The sequence below is a fragment of the Schistocerca nitens genome, chromosome 2 (genome assembly GCF_023898315.1).
Source record: "Schistocerca nitens isolate TAMUIC-IGC-003100 chromosome 2, iqSchNite1.1, whole genome shotgun sequence".
NCBI classification, from domain to species: Eukaryota; Metazoa; Arthropoda; class Insecta; order Orthoptera; family Acrididae; genus Schistocerca; species Schistocerca nitens.
This window is the reverse complement of record NC_064615.1, coordinates 576620837-576642435: the sequence shown is the minus strand read 5'-3', so window position 1 is coordinate 576642435 and position 21599 is coordinate 576620837. Positions and strand designations below refer to the sequence as shown.

Below are 21599 nucleotides of genomic sequence, written 5' to 3'. Positions count from 1 at the left end.
CGTAATTTGGTTCCACAAGAGTCTCTTCCGCAAGTTACTGACACTCTCTCTTGCTGCATTATCGCCCTGGTGTTTGCGTCTTCCATTGCGAAAGTTTGATTCATGCTGCTTCCTCTGGCAGGAAGTCAAACAAAAAGTTATTTGATCAACAAACCATACTTGGCAGCCTCCGCCGCTTTTCTTGTTCCTACGTCCTGGTGGACTATTTCTTAATGTCGGCTGGCTGTTTGCCTATGGAGCCTGGACTCCTATTGTGGCCACAAAAGCAAGAATAAAAATTAAAATTTTCTGTTGTCACAACAGTGGGTCAACCCGAGTATGGATCTATCCTTGGGGATAATGTCCACACCTACATGCCATCCGTTTTCCCGCTGCACCAAGGCATCTACCAGCTGGACAGTGCAACGTGTCACAGTTCGCAGTGTACGTGCGTGGTCCGAAGAGCACGAGGATGAGCTTACCGTACTCTCCTGGCCATCAAACTCCCCGGAATTATACCCTATCGAGAATCTGAGGGATCATCTCGATCGGGCTGTCCGCGCTAAGGATCCTCAATCGAGAAACCTGGCGCAGCTGGCCACGGCGCTAGAGTCGGCATGGTCGGCCTTCCATAACCCCAGACTCGTCCTGCACGTCTCGCGTTCTGCAGGAGGTGATTATTCAGGATTTTGGCGGATGGTCACATTAATGTGACTGGACAGTGTACGGATGCTGATCTGCCAAAATACTGGGTGATCAAAAAGTCAGTATAAATTTGAAAACTGAATAAATCACGGAATAATGTAGATAGGTACAAATTGACACACATGCGTGGAATGACATGGAGTTTTATTAGAACCAAAAAAATACAGACGTTCAAAAAATGTCCGACAGATGGCGCTTCATCTGATCAGAATAGCAATAACAAAGTAAGACAAAGCAAAGATGATGATCTTTACAGGAAATGCTCAATATATCCACTATCATTCCTCAACAATAGCTGTAGTCGAGGAATAATGTTGTCAACAGCACTGTAAAGCATGTCCGGAGTTATGGTGAGGCATTGGCGTAGGATTTTGTCTCTCAGCATCCCTAGAGATGTCGATCGATCACGATACACTTGCGACTTCAGGTAACCCGGAAGCCAGTAATCGCACGGACTGAGGTCTGGGGACCTGGGAGGCTAAGCATGACGAAAGTGGCGGCTGAGCACACGATCGTCATCAAACGACGCCCGCAAGAGATCTTGCACGCGTCTAGCAATATGGGGTGTTGTTTTTTTTTTTTGTTCTAATAAAACCCCATATCATTCCAAGCATGTATGTCAATTTTTATATCTCTATCTATATTATTCCTGGGTTTATTAAGTTTTCAAATTTATACTGACTTTTTGATCACCCGGTATTACGACCACTGCCCAGCACGAGAACGAATTCCTCCTGGCGGCGATGCGACCACGTGCCGTGGTAAGGAAAATGTGTAACTGAATAAGGACAGATTGTTATGGTGGGTCCGGGATGTGGTTGGAAGACGGTGAAACTACGAGTAGGTGACGAGGTGTTGCATGTCCATGCCTCGCCACAGAACGTGGACGTCGCAGGTTCGCCCGCTCTTCGAAGCAGGGTAAGCGGCCATCCGTGGCAGATCTTACGACAGAATACAGTGCTAGTGAAGGCCCAACTGTATCGCAGCACACTGTCCAGCGCACCCTGTTGAACATACAAGGTGTAAATTTTAAGTTCACAAACCAGAATAACTCGAAAAACAAGCTTCACACGAAAAAACGTGTAGAATCTGAAGTTCATTATTTTCGAGGGGGACATCTGCTGCTAAAATTGGCCCGCCACCCGAGCCCCCTGGGGATGGGGCGGGAGGCAACTTTAAAATTTCAGTTGGAAATCCTAATTTTTTAGTGCAGAATCAGATTCTACATACAAAACTACGTACATTTTCTCTTAAACATTTGTTTTCATTCTTGGTAGTTGGCGCTGTAATTCAAGAAAATTCATGTTCTCATTTTTGCGTGGAAAACGGTTACGGATAAATAAGATACTTACTTACTTCGTACATTTTGATTCGCTAAAACTAAAACTCTCCTTCTCTGCCTATAGGGTCGGGTTTGAGAGAAAGTAATTAGAGTTTTACAAAGGTTGACACAAATTTTAATTTTTTCCGCCGGCTAATTTTAGCACCAGCAGATGTCCCCGTCGAAAATAAATCAACTTTGGATTCTACACGTTTTTTCGAGTGAAGCTTATTTTTCGAGTTATTCTGGTTTGTCAACTTAAAATATATACCCTGTAGAGCACGCAATCCCTACGTGTCCGTATGTCAACCCAGCGAAATCATCAATTACGACTGCAGTGGCAAGAGATCATCGGAATTGAGCCATGGGACAATGGAAACGTGTCGCCTGGTCTGCTTAATCACTTTTGATTTTACTCCAGGTCGTTAGTCTACAAAACGAAAGTGTTCCTAACTTATTCACGCTTATGGCATTTGATGTCCATGGCTGTGAATTAAACTGCTTACAGAGACATAGTAACCAGGCACTCTTTATAAAGCTTTCGTTCTTTCATTCATCTTTAAAGAGCTTAATCTCCAGCTGCAGATATTGTGCACAGGTAGCATCTACATTATCATTCACTTGATAGGAAACGGTGTCTTAGCGCATTGGATTCATAATTAATGCGCCACAGCTAGTAACCGGAAGCCCGATGTATCTTCATTCGGTGAAGTGGGGGTAATACATTTAGAAACGTCGTGTTATTCCTGATATGTGTAAACGTGAATGGTCTAAAAGTGGCCATCAGATTTGGGGTTCTTGAAATTAACGCAGACTCTGTCGCTCTCGGTGCCTGCGGAATGTTAAAGGTGACGGCACTGCGGGCAGGCAGACAGGTGCCTGGGTGCGTTGCTGGCAGGTCCGCGCGCGCCCAGGCTGCGAGTTTAAAAAACAACCCGTGACGCCATGCGTCTAGCGTCTGGTGACTCCGTCAGCTCTCAAACTTGCCCACGACGCAGTGGACTTGGTGTAAGCTGTGAAGTAGAGAGGATGATGTTGTTTACAGCAGCCGTTCACATCACGGGCAAAATAGCACGTAGACTACGTAGCAGCGAGCTAACAATTCCTGCCTCGCTGGACCAACTATTTCTGTGACAGATGTAGGCATTCTGGCAATCAGATTATCATCATCTTCCTGATCTGCAGAGATAATGAAGCATCCCTTTCCCCTTTTTCCAGGAATGGTGTGTTGTGCAACTAAGCCAACTATGCTCGTGGCCGTAGCAGGGACAGAGATCTGTCAGCTGACATTTACAGCCAGATCCTTGTTCAAGTTGAATAATTTTTTTACTTCATTTTCCTTCAGTACCCGTCCATTTGTTTGTGGTGGATGGTTTCAGACAGTCACGTCCATTTTGAAATCACGGCCTGTAATCATACAAATGAGAATTATATATTAATACCTTCAGCTGCTGACAGGCGTTGATATATATCAACAGGGACAGATGAAAATGTGTGCCCCGACCGGGACTCGAACCCAGGATCTCCTGCTTACATGGCAGACGCTCTGTCCATCTGAGCCACCGAGGGCACAGAGGATAGTGCTACTGCAGGGACTATCTCGCGCACGCCTCCCACGAGACCCGCATTCTCACTTCATATGTCCACACACTACATTCGTAGTGTCCCTACCCAACACACTCATTACTCGTGGAAGGCATTCTTAACAAATCCCGTAAGAGTTCAGGTAATACGTGTGCATCCGCACAGGAGGAGGTCATGGCCGTTATTGTCAGAACTATATACTTATATGGATATGGTGTGTGTTCTTTCAGACATGTCCGAAAGAACAGACACCATAACCATATAAGTATATAGTTCTGACAATAACGGCCATGACCTCCTCCTGTGCGGATGCACACGTATTACCTGAACTCTTACGGGACTTGGTAAGAAAGTTTTCCACGAGTAATGAGTGTCTTGTGTAGGGACACTACGAACGTAGTGTGTGGACATATAAGGTGAGAATATAAGTATGTAATCATACAGTTCCCACCATTGTACAAGTGAGTAACCAAATAAGCATTATTCCTCACCATTATACTGTATATATATAACGTGATAAACCTCGTGTGAACATACAGTGTGAATACTTCCAATCGAACGCAGTTTGCCTGTTTTGCTGCGTTCGATTGGAAAGAATTCATATTGTATTCAGCAATTCGAATTTTATCATATTGTATCTATGTAATGGATAATGATGACGAATAATGCATTTTTGTTTACTCCCTTGTACAATGGTGGGAACTATATTCTTACATTTAGCTCTAAGTCCAAGCTTTGAAAATGGACGTGATTGTCCGAAACTAGAAAGAAATTACTACTTTTCCAACTTTGACCGATGCTGAAGGAAAATGAAGATTTTTAATAACGCAGGTTGCTGGTCTTAACCTCTAGCAGTATGTTGGAACTTCATAAATAATGTATTTTGCTGTGTAAGCAACAAAAGAATTACAGAAAATGACTTCACGTGCAGTTGCTGTAGCTTTCAGCTGAACTATTGATTGAAGAGAAAGCATACTGATGGAAAAGTTCCACGAAAGGCTCACATGGTGACCGATACATCGGATATCGTTGAATAACGTAACGAGGAATGTGGTAGAACGTAAGAGATGTGAGAGATGATTACAGGATGACACATGCCTGTACAAATATTGAAGCTGAAAATACAGTAATTCTATATCGACGTACCCAAGTTATCAACTGCGATTCAAGATATGACAATTTGTTAAGGCAATAATTCTTCAGTAAACTGCGCAAAGTAGATATTCTTAAACATATAAATGTTGGGAGAGCCTTATCTGCGGATGATGATTTATGATGATGATGATGATGATGATGATGATGATGATGATGATGATGATACGAAGTCTTGATGGGTGGAGCGTTTTCAGCAACGGATGTGTAGCGTGCTCAATGTTTGCAACTGCAGCCGTCATCCTCTTGGAGCGAGTACCTTTACCTTGACCGTAGCCAAATTTGCTGGTTCTTCGCCAGTGAAGGCGGCTGCAGCGTGCACATCGCACACGGCCATCACTGAGCATGGAACACTACGTGATAAAACTACAACTACAACTGCAAGTTCTCGACTACCTCGTCCAAGCGCGGCGGTCAGCACTAACAACCACCAACGGTCTATATTTATAAAATCGTAGGCTTCCACCGCCGGAGTCAATTTCAACAAAATACTTGTGTTGTAAGCCGTCTCATTACAAAGTGTCTTAGTCGCTGCAAGTACAGTAGTTTAGTTCTTTCAGTTTTTGATAACACAACCCAACACACAAATACTTATTTAAAAGGTGGTAATTTGCTCTATTTTTAGATCTAGAAGACAATTATTTCGATTTTGCTATCTATCGACACCACAATTTGCAATTTTTTTTCCTCACAAAGTAATAACGTCTGCACATAAATCTTGTTTTTTAATTACAAATTATGGATAATTAAAATAGAAACATTCTCAACAAAGACATTAACACATTAACAAATCCGTAAACAATGAGCAATGTAAAAAAGTTGATCAATGTAGTCAAGTATAGGGCGTTTATAAATTAGTTACACTGAAGTAACCTTTAATTGCGCAGTGGTGAATAAATTACAGAAATGTTTGTATATTAAAGTCTTATTCCCGCCTAACACTATTAATTCCCGACGTCCCGGCTAGGTGGCATGCGGGAATGCGTTACTCCAACAGTCGTTATGGGGGCAGTATAACCGTGCAGGGTTTCATTAATCAAAATCCGCTACTACAATCCAGACACAATTCAGGTTTACGTAAGTACTGCAAGCCATCACCTCAAAAACAGGCTGTTGTTAATTGGCACAATCGTTTTGCCGAAACTGTCTGTGTATCACATAGGACGCGGGTGAGAGCCGGCCAGCAGTCTCCGACGCACCAGTTGAAAAAGTTCGACATTTTACATCGGTAATCCGGGTAAATCAACTAGACGTGCCATAATTGAACATGTGGAAGGTAAACGGAAACACCTATCACTCAAAACCTACAAACTAGAACAGTTGCAAGCTTTAAGACAAAGTGGCAAAGAAAAAGAAGCTGAGTTTCCTGTAGAAATGTTTAACAAAATGCGTACTAAAGATGATTTTGTTGTTAAAATTGTGTTGAACAACGAAGCCAACTTCCGCATCTGCGATAAAGTAAATCTGCATAATGTTCGGATATGGGATGAGCAAGAAACGACTTCACGTAATCGAACATGTTCGGGACTCGGCAAAGGCAACGGTTTTTTGCGCTGTAAGCTGCAGCAAACCAACTGCAACTGGGTTTATTGTACATGGACCTGCTTGAACATTATCTAATGCCTCAATTATAACGGGATTTCGGTACAGAATTTATTTTGCTGCGAGATGACGCGCCACCATATTATTGTGGTGAAGTTGTCGCGTGTCTCCATAGGACTTGAATTGGACTTGGTGGATCAGATCCTGGCCAACACCAGTGGACTTCTGTGTATGGGACTTCATTATAGAGTGAGTTTGTTCCTCCGCTCCGGGAAACTTCGACGGCCTGTGACAACAGATAACACAAGCAGTTGGCGCAAAAATTTGACACATTGAACATTTGTAAATAAAACTAGAAGATATACTGCATTCAGTGGTGCACCAAACATCTGTTTAAGTTATTTAGCTTTTCCACAGTTAAAAGTTACTTTTGTATTACTAATTTATAAACATTCTGTATATGACAATGAAAAATTTGCAGTGAAGCAAATATGCACTGCCTCGTGATGACTGGGTGTTGTGTGATGTCCTTAGGTTAGTTAGGTTTAAGTAGTTCTAAGTACTAGGGGACTGATGACCATAAATGTTAAGTCCCATAGTGCTCAGAGCCATTTGAACCATTTGAACCAAATATGCACTTTTATATTACTGTCAGAGAAAAAAAAGAAAGAACTACTTCCGCCTTTACAGATGTTCTCACTATGTAGTTGTAAATACTGTTATTCTCGGCTGAGGCTCTTGTATACCGAGAAACGAGAACCGTTACTCCAGCTACTGTAGCGCCGACACGGTGGATTCTGCTGTTCCTGCCAGTAGGACGTGAAAGGGGATAGGTGGTGCTGTGGAGAGCAACCGTATGCGATGGTCTGTGCAGTTTCGGGCTTAATGAGAAGCTTTCGTGGCGTTTGTATCGTTTACGGGAAAGCAGACAATGAGCAGGCGGCGCGTAACCGCAAAGCCACGGCGTAAATGTCTCGCCAGCGCTCCCAGGCGTACTTGTTGCTAGACAGCTGTGAATGTTCATCCAGCGTGGAGGGAGTTCGGCTGTAGAGGCGCCAACAAACCATACATTTGGAAGATTCGTTATGTCTAGCATCAAATCATGAAAGTCATTTCTCCCATATAAAATGGAGATATCAACATAAAATCGAAGCAGTTGCGACTGTATTGTCTAGTCTCATTATTCAGTAGGATAGATGTATGGCGGTTAAATTTAAATGCAGTTTATTTAACGTAATCTATGAGTATTTTTACATTACATTCTAAAGTTTTTTCGAGGGTAGGAAAGGCAAATCTTCGAATATTTAACACCTTGTTGTCTGTTGTGCATCGTCTCCATTATCTGAAGAAAGTGTCTGGACTAGTTTTTCAACTTCGCGTAACTACATGTAGCTCATGTTTTTTCACAAATCTAGCAGCTGAATTAATTTTCTTAAGTTCTTCTCAATCTGCATCTACACTCCTGGAAATTGAAATAAGAACACCGTGAATTCATTGTCCCAGGAAGGGGAAACTTTATTGACACATTCCTGGGGTCAGATACATCACATGATCACACTGACAGAACCACAGGCACATAGACACAGGCAACAGAGCATGCACAATGTCGGCACTAGTACAGTGTATATCCACCTTTCGCAGCAATGCAGGCTGCTATTCTCCCATGGAGACGATCGTAGAGATGCTGGATGTAGTCCTGTGGAACGGCTTGCCATGCCATTTCCACCTGGCGCCTCAGTTGGACCAGCGTTCGTGCTGGACGTGCAGACCGCGTGAGACGACGCTTCATCCAGTCCCAAACATGCTCAATGGGGGACAGATCCGGAGATCTTGCTGGCCAGGGTAGTTGACTTACACCTTCTAGAGCACGTTGGGTGGCACGGGATACATGCGGACGTGCATTGTCCTGTTGGAACAGCAAGTTCCCTTGCCGGTCTAGGAATGGTAGAACGATGGGTTCGATGACGGTTTGGATGTACCGTGCACTATTCAGTGTCCCCTCGACGATCACCAGTGGTGTACGGCCAGTGTAGGAGATCGCTCCCCACACCATGATGCCGGGTGTTGCCCCTGTGTGCCTCGGTCGTATGCAGTCCTGATTGTGGCGCTCACCTGCACGGCGCCAAACTCGCATACGACCATCATTGGCACCAAGGCAGAAGCGACTCTCATCGCTGAAGACGACACGTCTCCATTCGTCCCTCCATTCACGCCTGTCGCGACACCACTGGAGGCGGGCTGCACGATGTTGGGGCGTGAGCGGAAGACGGCCTAACGGTGTGCGGGACCGTAGCCCAGCTTCATGGAGACGGTTGCGAATGGTCCTCGCCGATACCCCAGGAGCAACGGTGTCCCTAATTTGCTGGCAAGTGGCGGTGCGGTCCCCTACGGCACTGCGTAGGATCCTACGGTCTTGGCGTGCATCCGTGCGTCGCTGCGGTCCGGTCCCAGGTCGACGGGCACGTGCACCTTCCGCCGACCACTGGCGACAACATCGATGTACTGTGGAGACCTCACGCCCCACGTGTTGAGCAATTCGGCGGTACGTCCACCCGGCCCGGCCCTCGCTCAAAGTCCGTCAACTGCACATACGGTTCACGTCCACGCTGTCGCGGCATGCTACCAGTGTTAAAGACTGCGATGGAGCTCCGTATGCCACGGCAAACTGGCTGACACTGACGGCGGCGGTGCACAAATGCTGCGCAGCTAGCGCCATTCGACGGCCAACACCGCGGTTCCTGGTGTGTCCGCTGTGCCGTGCGTGTGATCATTGCTTGTACAGCCCTCTCGCAGTGTCCGGAGCAAGTATGGTGGGTCTGACACACCGGTGTCAATGTGTCCTTTTTTCCATTTCCAGGAGTGTACATCATACTCCGCAAGCCACCTAATGGTGTGTGGTGAACGGTACTTTCGGTTCTACTATCTGATCCCTACAACCCTTTTCCACCCGCGAGTAGTACGTGGGAAGAATGATTTTCGGTATGCCCCTATATTGGCTCTAATTTCTCGAATTTCCTCCCCGTGGTCAGTACGCGAGATGTATGTGACGGGAAGTAATATGTTGTCAGACTCCACCTTAAAAGTGCTGTCCCGAAATTTTAATAGTAAATCTCTCCGTGATGCACAACGCCTCTCTTGTGACGTCTGCCAGTGGAGTTTGTTTAGTATCTCCATAACGCTCTCTCGCCAGGTAAAAGATCCCGTGACGAAAAGCGCCGCTCTTCGTTGGATTTTCTCTATCAGTCCTATCTGATAGGGATCCCAGATGGATGAAGAATAATCAAGAATCAGGCGAACAAGCGCCTTGTAAGCCACTTCTTTCGTGGATGAGTTAAGTTTCCTTAAGATTCTTCCGATGGATCTGAGTCTGGCGTCTGCTTTCCCCACTGTTTTATGTGGTCCTTCCATTTAAGGTCGCTCTGGATAGTTAATCCTAGATATTTTATGGCAGACGCTGTCTCCAGCTGTTTGTCATCTATAGTGCTGTTGTACAGTAGTGGATTTATGCGCAGTATGTTACATTTACTCGTATTTACGGTCAGGGTCAACTGCCAGAGCCTGAACCATTCATCAGTTCTCTGCAGGTCACTCTGCAGATTCTTACTATCTTCTTGCGTTGCTACTCTGGTATAGACAACTGCATCATCTGCGAATAGCCTTAAAGAGCATCCGACGCGTTCTACTACAACATTTCAACATATTGTAAACAGCAATGGCTCTATCAGATTTCCCTGTGGTACTCTGGATATTACCTTTACATCTATCGATTTAGTTCCGTCAAGAGCGACGTGTTGAGTTCTATCTGCAAGAAAGTCTTGAATCCAATCAGTCTGCTCCGATACTCTGTAAGCTCGTATTTTTTTTCATTAACCGTCAATGCTGGACGGTGTCAAATGCCTTAGCGAAATCAAGGAACACGGCATCAACCTGAGCGCCGTTGTCTACTGCGCTGTGGATCTCATGGAGGAACAGAGCGAGCTGAGTTTCGCAGGATCTCTGTTTGCGATATCCATGTGGATTTTTATAGAGGAGACGTTCACTTTCCAAAAACGTCATAGTTCTTGAGCATAAAACATGTTGCGTAATTCTAAAACAGATTGACGTCAACGATATAGGTCTATAATTGTGTACATCTGCTTACAACTTTTCATAAAAACGGGAATGACCTGCAGTTTATTCCAAGCGATCTACGATAAACTAGTGCAAAAGGGGAGCAAGTTCTTTTGCATAATCTTTGAAAATGTGATGGGTATCTCATCTGGTCCTGAAGCCTTTCCGCTAGTAAGCGATTGTAACTGCTTTTCAATTCCGCTTTCGGTTATCTCAGTATTTGCCATTTCGATGTTCGTACGACGATTGAAAGGAGGAACAGTGTTACGATCTTCCGCGGTGAAACTACTTCAGTATTTCGGCCTTCTCTCTGTTATCTTCTGTTTCGGTGCCTGTGTGGTCACTGAGAGAATTAATAGATGATTTTGACCCACTTACTGGTTTTGCATACCACAAAAATCGTGTTTACATCACCTATCATCAAATAACTGCGTTGATTGTTGACAAGATAGAACACTTCGGCATCCTGACCAGTCAATGTCAACTTACTCACTGCGTGCCAAACTCGTAGCTCACATTTGTTGTAGATTTAAAACTGCAGTAACACCAAATCATAACTTCACAAGTGTCAGTCTGATTTGAAAGTCTGTTGATAACTTGCGAAATATTTTGTGGACAAAGATTTTTCGTTCTGGAGAACTTCCTGAAAGAAATTGCCGCCATGTGACTTTAAATTACTACACAATTATTACACTCAATAATGATTTCGTCTTTATAGCCATTATTACGTGCAAGTTGAAATGTCACAAAATGTCCGAGCTACCTAAATAACATATCATCTCCAAAATAACATATTTCTTGTCTTATAAACCAGTTGTCGCATTACTGAATGTGAGCACATATCGAAGATAAATAATATGGCTGACGTTGTGCTCAGCGAATAAACATCAACAAACTGTAATGCGTATTTGACACCCAATACATTGCTGTGACCTGCATATGTTCGTCTATCTGATGTTAAGAGGCATAAATTTATTTAAAAAAAATTACATGGGCTTCATCCAGAGCCGGTTTCGAATATCTAGGGGGAAGAGGCTGTGGTTGAAGTCTGATGTGCTGATCTAAAGGGGGATTGACTTTCTCCTATGATGGGTGCTTTTTTCTAGGACCTGTCGGGATGAAACTTAGAAAGTCTTGGCATGCAGCAGCTCTTTGCTGAAGAGTACTGTCGATGTGAGCATGAAATGGCCAATGGAGATGCAGCACTCTCCCTGAGGCTGTTCAGCTAAAAGGGCTACACGTGGAGTTACTCGGTGCCCTCGAAATCGAAAACAAAGTCGACCATGATCCGTCATTGGTGTAGGAGACAAATTGTGCGGATATGGTGTTTAATAGTGTAACTCAAACCTTTGGAGTAAGCAATTCTTTTTGACCAACGAAGTGATTTGTCCCAGTACAGAAAAATGAAAAATTCTGAAGAGAGCTCCCGTATGCGGGCGTTTGGTTTAGCAAGTGTGCACACGCTCATTAGACAGAGACCTCAAGTTAGGTTGTGGAAACAAGTTTTTAACCATACGGCGGTGTTTTAGTGAATAGGTCGGACTTGGTGTGGTTTAATTAAAGACAATGAATCTTTCCTGGGTAACTTGAAGTGTAGTATTTTGGTGTAACTTTTAATCCTTATTGACTTTGAAACTACCGGGAGTCTACAGGAGGTGGTGCACGACCTCTTACCTCTGTAATTTTTCCTGTCCTGTTGTCAGATAGCGGAACCGTTCTCATAGCAGCTACACTGCAACAGGTGGCGCAGTACTGACCGCAACTGCAACCCTGTGTCGCGGTGCAAAGCGCGGCTGGCGACCCTTATTGAGACATTTAAAAGTCAGGCAGTGCAGTAAACGTTTCCCAATAAACCCGTGAACAGCACATCCCTATGACTGGTGTGCACGTCTGAGCGCCATGTCAATTCACAATGTTGGACAGAGTTGCTCCTTGAATACACTACTGGCCATTAAAATTGCTACACCACGAAGATGACGTGCTATAGACGCGAAATTTAACCGACAGGAAGAAGATGCTGAGATATACAAATGATTAGCTTTTGAGAGCATTCACACAAGTTTGGCGCCGGTGGCGACACCTACAACGTGCTGACATGACGAAAGTTTCCAACCGGTTTCAAATGGTTCAAATGGCTCTGAGCACTATGGGACTTAATTTCTAAGGTCATCAGTCCCCTAGAACTTAGAACTACTTAAACCTAACTAACCTAAGGACATCACAGACATCCATACCCCAGACAGGATTCAAACCTGCGGCCGTGCGGTTCCAGTCTAGCGCCTAGAACCGCTCGGCCACTCTGGCCGGCCAACCGATTTCTCATACACAAACAGCAGCTGACCGGCGTTGCCTGGTGAAACGTTGTTGTGGTGCCTCGTGTAAGGAGGAGAAATGCGTACCATCACGTTTCCGACTTTGATAAAGGTCGGATTGTAGCCTACCGCGATTGCGGTTTATCGTATCGTGACATTTCTGCTCGCGTTGGTCGAGATCGAATGACTGTTAGCAGAATATGGAATCGGTGGGTTCAGGAGGGTAATACGGAACGCCGTGCTGGATCCCAACGGCCTCGTGTCACTAGCAGTCGAGATGACAGGCATCCGCAAGGCTGTAAGGATCGTGCAGCCACATCTCGATCCCTGAGTCAACAGATGGGGACGCTTGCAAGACTACAACCATCTGCACGAACAGTTCGACGACGTTTGCAGCAGCACGGACTATCACCTCGGAGACCATGGCTGCGGTTACCCTTGATGCTGCATCACAGAGAGGAGCGCCTGTGATGGTGTACTCAACGACGAACCTGGCTGCACGAATGGCAAAACCTCATTTTTTCGGTTGAATCCAGGTTCTGTTTACAGCATCATGATGGTCCCATCCGTCTTTGGCGACATCGCGGTGAACACACATTGGAAGCGTGTATTCATCCATACTGGTGTATCTCCCGGCGTGATGGTATGGGGTGCCATTGGTTACACGTCTCGGTCACCTCTTATTCGCATTGAAGGCCCTTTGAACAGTGGACGTTACATTTCAGATGTGTTACGACCCGTGGCTCTACCCTTCATTCTATCGCAGCGAAAGCCTACGTTTCAGCAGGATAATGCACGACCGCATGTTGCAGGTCCTGTATGGGCCTTTCTGGATACAGAAAATGTTCGACTGCTGTCCTGGCCAGCACGTTCTCCAGATCTCTCACCAATTGAAAACATCTGGTCAATGATGGCCGAGCAACTGGCTCGACACAATAAGCCAGTGACTACTCTTGATGAACTGTGGTATCGTGTTGAAGCTGCATGGACAGCTGTACCTGTAGACGCCAAAGCTTTGTTTGACTCAGTGCCCAGATGTATCAAGGTCGTTATTACGGGCAGAGGTGGTTGTTCTGGGTACTGATTTCTCAGGATCTATACACCCAAATTTCGTGAAAATGTAATCACATGCCAGTTCTAGTGTAATGTACTTGTCCAATGAATACCCGTTTATCATCTGCATTTGTTCCTGCTGTAGAAATTTTAATGGCCAGTAATGTATATACTGCCCAACCAAAAACGTGAAGCACCCAGAAGGGAAGGAGGAAACTAAATGAAGCTTCCTGGGTTAGAGCGTCTGTGCGATTATTACAGTGAACACGAAATCAGGACAAACGTACGAAGAATTTGGCAGTGTGAGCCCACTTACAATATGGCGTTGCATCCCCTTTGGATGCGTGCGCTCATGCTGTTAGGGGGAGTGTCATAAAGTCCTTGTGTCCTCTCTTGAGGCAAGCTGTCCCATACGTATTGTAGCTGCTTTTTGATATCTTGGACAATAGCACTGGGTGATGTTCACATCCGAGCTGCTCCGACGCATGTTCTGTCGCTGACAGATCTTCGGTTCGTGTTGGCCCCACAGATAGTTGATAAAGACACGTCCATTGTATGGATGAGTATAATATGTTTCCTGCTCACACCACCACTCTACACGCCGTCATATCTGATGTGTGTTAACGGCAGTGTATGCATTGGACGGTAATTTCCTATAACGCTGGTGCTACTTGCTGCTGCTAGTCTCCGACCAATGGTGCGGGACTGTAAAGAATACCGCGTGGAGTCTCTTACTTGTTGTCGGGCGGCAGGCGCAGACTTAAAGAGCTTACGATATGCTTGGTGGACAACACGGCGATATACCTTTGTGGTCAAATGAGGTGACAGGAACCTGACGACGAATATGCCTGCCCTCGCACTCTCATGCAGTCCGACATCGGGCCCCTGTCACATCCGAATGCCCTACAACGATTCGACTATTTAGCCAAAAGGTGATCCACAGCGAGGTCACTTTCAAACCCGATCAGGAGCTAAAAACGATGTTTCACACAAGTACGCGGTATCTTCGTGTCCCTCACTGATTACTCAACGTCTGAAGCGGTTCACGTTTCCAGGCGTGGTAACACCGCCAATGTACGTAAAATGTTCTACCTATTATAGAATTTAAAGCAATTTATAATCTCTAAATAAATGAATGATCTTTTTCGCGACGTTTTTGAAATGAATCAATAAAAATAAATTACGCCCGGTGGACTACGCTCGGTGCAACTTGTGTCCCGATATGGATGTCGTGGTTCCCGAAGCGGGGTAGAGAAATGCAATTCACCGTTCACTGTACGCTCGTCCGCTGAACTAGCGTCTCCCTATCACGCCAGTGCCATCGGTCTGGAACCTTTGACTAATTAATGAAATGTGTAGACGTAGAACAGAAGTTTGTCTCACCAGCAGTTTAGCGACGAAGACGTATATTCGTTTTCTGAAGTAAACCATACGTATAGCCAATATAACTTTTAACAAAAATTAATCCAGGTTCTCTCCTCCTGTTCAGAAACATTATTTTACCTCTGTTCGCTCATTACTAACACACCAGATGACTTCTGTGCCCTAGTTATGCAAGCTTTCTTTTCAAATTTTGTGTCATATAATAAACTGATGTTCTTCATTACGTATGTAATTCCAGTCATATTTAACTCTGGTTCTACCTGTGCTACGTAAAACGTAGCGAACTTTGTAATATTTTATCCCCTTTGAAGCTCATTTATAAATGTTACTCAATAATTTGTAAAATTAATTTTTGTTAAAAGCTACATTGGCTATACGTATGATTTACTTCAGAAAATGTGTAATATACAAAATTGTTTTGCTCACGTTACTAGTGGCCCGCTTGTGGCGTGCCCTACATTACGTTTACTTGACAACGTGACTAGTTGCCACACAGCCAGTCTCCTCACACCACACCGATGTTACTTATATTTTAATGTTTGACTTTTTGAAGTACTCGTACATTATGTCTTATATTTTAATGTATGACTTGAGCAACTCAGCTCCTAAATCACTGTACATCTTTGACGATATGTTCTTCATGTAAGTACTATTTGTTTTACACTGGTTTACATTTATGTAAACTTTTATTAGATAAGATATTTAATCTGACATCTTCATTTTAGGTAATTACCTAACCTTCTGATGAAGTCACCCTTAGGGGTGACGAAACCTGGTCAAGGTATATAGAAAATCTATGCAACCGGTTGGCAGATTTTTACATATTTTTCAAATTTGTGTATACGGTTGCTGCAAACGTCAGCTATGTTCAAAGTTGTACGTATATTCGTCTTTTAATTCTTACATCCACATAATACCATAGACAACATGGGATAAATTCTTGATTCGACTTCTCAAAACTTCTGTTCACACTTTAACGTACAACTTAATACAGAATTTAATCTCTCTCCAGACAGAACCCAATAAATTGAAAACTATCTCCATTCAGAACTAGACCAATCTGATCAAGCAAAAAAGTTAACGTTAGACTAAAGACAAGGAATAAATACCGCATGGAGCGTCTATAACAGTACAGTTGTAATGTTCATTATGTCTTTGCCCAGGAAGTAGTCCTTAATTACTGTGAACGTTCGTTTTATATGCATATGTAAGACAGTAGGGTTTGGTCACAAAAGGAGATAATATATACTTTGGTGGCCGTTCTATCTGTCACAGATAACTGCAGCTCTAATAATTAACATACCCGCCAATGTTGTGTTCGTTTACGAAGTTACACTGACATAGTCATGTCTTGTGGGTATTAACTTTTTTGTCAGGCAGTATAGTTATCACTTTCCTTCGTTTCCTCTTCCTCCACTAGCTCCCCCTCATTTCCGCTCGGCCTCTCCTTCTTCGCCCCGGCCTGTGCGTCTCCCGCTGCCGCCCCCTCGGGCAGCATAAAGCTCCAGCAGGCAGCGGCCGGCGCCGCTGATGCGCTTACGGCGCCCTGGAGGGCCCTCGATGGAGCGTGACGTCACACCGTGGCGGACTGCCGACGCGGCGCTGCAGCTGGCCTCTTGCCCGCCACTCGAGGCGTCATTCCGGCCTATCCGAGCCGCATCACGAGTTGAGCCCCTGGCGAACACCCGCCTTTCCACCCTGAGCTCTTCCTGCCTGTGCCGTGCTATTAGCGGTCCCCTCAGGTTGCACACGGACACTGTAGCCTAGATTTCCCACCCCGTACTGTTGCAAAGGATGAAATGAATAAGAGCATAGTCAATTATTGTTCCACTTTTATTAAATCTGCCCCTTTTCTTGCCCCTAGTTGCACGCTCGGAGGCCTGGAGGAAGTGACCATTTTTTTGTTTCATCATTCAAGTGGAACGACAGGTACGACATGAGCTTACTCAAAAAACAAAGAAGTCCTGTTATTCTTTCTCGTTTTCTTCAGCGTTTTCCCCACTTGCGCAGGATTCGATAATAAGCAACCGCCCATCAATGCTTTGACATTTTTTAGCGTTTCGTAGCTCAATCGGTAAAAAATAAACCCTTACAGGATAACTTTGTTTTCTTTCTGTCCGACGCTGAAAAACACATTTTCTCAGGAACAGGTAGACGCATCAAGTTGAAAAGTGTAAAAAATTGAAGCTTCTAATTCAATGTAATGAAAAGATACGGCAATTTATATCGCATGTTTTCATACTCGCAAACTCGCTCATCTAAGTCTGTAGGGTACTTCGTGTTAACCTACAGTCATTAAATTCAACAAGAGGCAATGTTTCATAGTACAAGTAAATGAAAAAATCCGAAAAAAGTTAGGTATTATAAGACGTGAAAAAATATTTTTTGTAATTTCGTATCCGACAGTCTGTCCTTTTGTTAAGACACCCTTTTGCTCAGGAATGGGTAAACGTATATCTTGCCTGTAATGATATCGATAACAGGCAAAAATCGCAGAGATCCTGTATACATAATTAAGTTTGTACGGTACCCTGGTGCGCGGTTCCTACTCGCACTTATCCGGATTTTCTTATCTACGACCAGATTCCCCGCCCCCCCCCCCCCTCCCACCTAGAACAGATCGCCGCAGATATCGGCTACCCTAATGTACGAATGTTGTTACGTCATCTGTATGTGTATCGTGCTAAGTTCTATCAGTATTTTGTAGCATTTTAATCATTCACGTATCGCGTTTCTAAGGCGGAGACGGGTAACTTGGCCGATAAAAGTGTGGAAAGTGTGGAAAAAACCAGCTTCCAGGCTGGCTCGTGTACTGGATCAATAGGATATGTGGACTGGATTCGGATCTAGCTCATCACTCGTCACAAGTCATCGTACTGCGCTTTAAGGGATACGTACCGGAATGAAATACGGGAGCCAGGAGAAACCTAAATAAGACATGGGGCTGCACAGTTGGATGAATGTTTCCCAAGAGTTACGATCAATAACGTTCTTTCTGATGCTTGTGGTGATGGTAATGCTGTAGGAAAGGGAACTGACATTTAAAAACTAGTAGTTTTCAACTATGGGAATTGCACTTAGGACAGAATTGGACAAAAATATTGTCTGTTACCAAAGCACAATTTATTTTGTGCCTCCAGTAAACGTATTCAGTATTCTGCAACAACGTCGCTCCGGACAAACAGTTCACGATAACGGATAGGAAAACGCCTTCTAGGGTAGTGCGTTACAATCAAATGCGCAGAATATGCGGAAGTAAGAGCTGGCACCTGTATCGAGAAAACGAATGAAAACTCTCGCCAGGAATGTAGTACACAAGTAGATTTTCTATTGCTAGTTTCTGCTATTTCCTTTACGTCTGTCGCTGGGTTTCGAGACATACAGTTACGCAAGTGCCTTACACAAGTTGCACTGGAAAAAGAATGCCTGCCTTAATATTCCCTTGTAAACTGCTGTAAGAACCAGTTCAGCTAGGACATTTGTACCGTAACTGTATCAAGAAGAGTTTTGTAACAGAAGCGTTATTACCATCTTCTTCATCCACGTGTATGATGCAAGAGTTTTAGCCACTAGTAAAAGCCTTTATTCGTTTTTTCCCAATGAAAAGCTAATTGAAATTGTCGCGGCAACATGTGCACACACCACTAAAGTCAGTATCTCTGCGCATAACGACAAGTACATTAACATCCTTGCCAGCATTCTATTAAGAGAGAGAATAAATGTACAAGAACAAAAATTTTTCTTTAACGGAGGAGCTCAATGTTACTATTTACGTGTTACAGCAAGCCCGACTTTCTTCCTGTTTGCCTCGCATGCACGTATAATTTTAGATGAACGTTAATTTAGTCTGACCAATTACAAGATCAAATATAGTTCGCTTACCAGTTCTATTGCAACGGGATTATCGTTCTTTCTTAACAAGCTGTACGCTGACTAAATGGTAACACTCAGTGTAATATAAACCCCTGAGTTTCATAATATGGGATCCTGTTGTTTGAATTAGTAGCCTTGCAGCTTCATGCTTGCAGCAAAAAGGAGAAACATGGTTCTTTGTGGCTGTTGCTAAATCTGTCACGTTGCACCGATTCTTTTTTTTTTTTTTCTCCTTGTATCTATTTGTTCTCCATGTAAGGTATGGATGTTTTTTATACTGTTTCTTTGATGACATTTTCTCGTTGTGTAGTGTTTTTTATACAGCCTATCAATTTTAGGTGCCTGAAACGACCATTTTGATTTCTCTGACGCATGGTACTGACCTTCAACCGCTGTTTAACGACCCATTTCACATCGTAGGGTGTGTGGGGTTGGTGACTTACTAGCCCTCTTGTACTGGTCAGACGACAAAACAGCCATTTGATAAGTCGAAAGTATACAATAAAAATGTGTGCAAGAAAAACAGTGTTGATGCATCAAAGATGTTGAGTGTGCAAATGAACAGCCGATGGAAGACAAGTAGTTCATCTAGAACTCATCTCACGTGATTAATAGACGAGATGCTTATTTTTTATTACATTACATTTAACATATGACTGTTATTTCTTTAAGACACTAAATTGTCGAATAAACATATCAAAATATCAGTACTGAAATCCACTAGAAAGACGCTCATGAAAATTTGAAAGATGAGTTCACCTCAGGGTGACGGCATGATACTTGATCAGGAGTATTTTGAGTTTTTTTGTTATCGTGACAGGAATCGCAGTTTGGGTGACCCACTGGCCGCTTTACGCGGACGCTGACCTGTGCAGGGACTGAGGCGGGCCTCTGAATGCCTGGCGTCGAGTGGCAGGCCCGTCTTAGGGCAGGTGTCGCCGTATCGACCGGGCCTCAGGTGAGGCGAGGCGCGCAAACGTGTTCTCCACCGCCCCGATGCCTCGCTTCGGCAAAACACAAATTGCACACACCCTCAACTATACTGGCGCCCCCACGTTCTGAACGCGGCCAGTTAAGGCAGCAGCTGCGCCGCGTACAAGTGCTGTGTGTTTGACTGCAGCCACCGCACAGTACATGGCGAACGGTGCCTGGTAACTGTACAGATAATCCTCACATGTCCTGTTACCGTATACTGCTTGAGATAAACGGTTCTTCTACGCTACGAAATATCCCTTGATTTCTATCAATTCTATATACCCTGGAGCGCCAAAGAAACGTATAGGCATGCGTATTCAATACACATACACGTGAACAGGCAGAATACGGCGCTGCCGTCGGCAACGCCTATATAAGACAACAGGTGTCTGGCGCAGTTGTTAGATCGATTATTGCTGCTACAATGGCAGGTTATCAAAATTTAAGGAAGTTTGAACGTGGTGTTACAGCCGGCGCATGAGTGATGAGACACAGCAACCATTTCACGAGTGTACCGTGAATATCAGGAATCGGGTAAAACAAAAAATCTCAGACATCGCTGCGGCTGGGAAAAGATCCTGCAACAACGGGACGACGACGACGACTGAGGAGAATTGTTCAATGAGACAGAAGTGCATCCCTCCCGTAAATTACTGCAGATTTCAGTGTTGGATCATCTCCAAGTGTCAGCGTACGAACCATTCAACGAAACCTCATCGATATGAGCTTCCTAAACCGAAGGCCAACTCGTGTACCCTTGATGACTGCACGACACAAAGCTTTACGACTCGCCTGGGCTCCACAACATTGGGCTGTTGATGACTGGGAACATGTTGCCTGGTCGGACGAGTTTCGTTTCAAATTGTATCGAGTGGATGAAGGTGTACGCGTATAGAGACAACCTCATGAATCTATGGACCCTGCATATCAGCAGGGGACTGTTCAGGTTGGTGAAGACTGTAATGGTGTGGCTTGTGTGCATTTGGAGTGATATGGGGTCCCTGATACGTCTAGATTCGACCCTGACAGGTGACACGTACGTAAAAATCCTGTCTAATCACCTGCATCCATTGATGTCCATTGTGCATTTCGATAGACTTGGGCAATTCCATCAGGACAATGCGACACCCCACACGTCCAAAATTGCTACAGTGTGACTCCAGTAACACTCTTCTGAGTTTAAACACTTCCGCTGGCCACCGAACTCCCCAGACATGAATATTATTTAGCATATCTGGGATGCCTTGCAACATGCTGTTCAGAAGAGATCTCCACCCCCCTCGTACTCTTACGGTTTTATGGCAGCCCTGCAGGATTCATGGCGTCAGTTTCTCCTAGCACTAGTTAAGATATTAGTCGAGTCCATGTCACGTCGTGTTGCAGCACTTCTGTGGGGGCCCTACGCGATATTAGGCAAGTGTACCAGTTTCTTTGGCTCTTCAGAGTGTGTTCCAGTGAAGTATTCTTCTGGCGATTTTTACGTCAAATCTTTCGTTGCCTCTGTGCTCTGATCTCTCACGCTCTAAACCTGAAATAACTTTACACATGCTCTGTATGGGATGTGGCAATAAACCATGAATTCGTCTGAAACAGGTTAATACATAAGACAT

At 44.4% G+C, this 21599-nt stretch overlaps 1 protein-coding gene and 1 non-coding gene across 2 annotated transcripts in view; one reads left to right on the top strand and one right to left on the bottom strand.

The window, feature by feature from the left end:
- The window catches only part of LOC126236623 (protein FAM43A), a 658532-nt gene that overhangs the window by 220283 nt on the left and 416650 nt on the right, over window positions 1-21599 (top strand). The window lies entirely within an intron of this gene.
- Window positions 3501-3575, bottom strand: Trnat-ugu (transfer RNA threonine (anticodon UGU)). The gene has a single exon. It is a non-coding gene; the product is annotated as a tRNA-Thr (tRNA).